This window comes from Mus pahari, chromosome 4, assembly GCF_900095145.1.
Source record: "Mus pahari chromosome 4, PAHARI_EIJ_v1.1, whole genome shotgun sequence".
Lineage (NCBI taxonomy): Eukaryota > Metazoa > Chordata > Mammalia > Rodentia > Muridae > Mus > Mus pahari.
In genome coordinates this window covers 4,675,185-4,676,214 of record NC_034593.1, presented here as the reverse complement: position 1 = coordinate 4,676,214, position 1,030 = coordinate 4,675,185, and positions in this window count along the sequence as shown.

Below are 1,030 nucleotides of genomic sequence, written 5' to 3'. Positions count from 1 at the left end.
GGGCGACACCCTGTAGCCCTAGGGTTACGGGAGAGAGGGCTGAGGGCGAGAGGTTCCCACACAGGCGAGAGTCTGCACAGTGGGCCTTGATAAACAGAGACAGTTTATGGTTTTAGAGCTTTATTATAGAAAGGCAGGGAGAAAGAGAGAAGGTGGGGAGAGAGAGAGAGAGAGAGAGAGAGAGAGAGAGAGAGAGAGAGAGAGAGAGACCATGGCCAAGAGAAGGGTTCCAAGAAGGAGAGAGAGGGAAGAAAGTCTAGAGAGTAAGAGGGAGAGAGTGATAGGAGATGAGAGGAGAGGAGAGGGCAGGAGAGAGAGAGGAGAGAGGAGAGTAAGTGTAAAGGGAGTAAGGGGAGTAAGAGAGTGAGGTGGGGCCAAGCAGCCCTTTCTTATGGTGAGCTGTTATCTTTACTGTTGCTAGGTATCTGGGGAGGAGTTTGGCCTGAAGGTCAGAAGCTTGGGACATTGCCTACCAACTTCTAGCCACACTTCTCCTGGTGGGGCTGTGGGATAGTAACTTTGACAGGCACCTTGAGTTCCAGGAGAAATGAGGGAACTCCTACCGTCCCATGTAGATGAATTATCACCGCCAGGTCCTGGGGTTCCACACTTCAGCTCTACTGGAGACCAGACTGTCTGTGTATAGCCCAATGCCCCACATTATATGACTCATCTAAACAGATATTTACTTTCTGGAATATTTTCTTCAGCTAGGCTTAGCTCCAGGCTTTTGTTGGGTTTAAGTCTGTTCCACATGTCTCTAATTTTTCTTTGTTCCAGAATCTTCCTCAGGACATGCTGCCATAGTAGGTCAGAGGGGGGGGGGGGNGGGGTTGCAGTGGTAGCTGTCAAACTTCTGAACCTTTAAAACTCTAACTCAAATATCAGATCTACTCTTTTTTTTAAACTTTTTTATTTTGTATTTTTTATTAGATTTTTTCTTCATTAACATTTCAAATGCTATCCCGAAAGTCCCCTACTAAACCCTCTCCCCGTCCTGCTCCCCAACCTACCCACTCCTGCTTGCTGG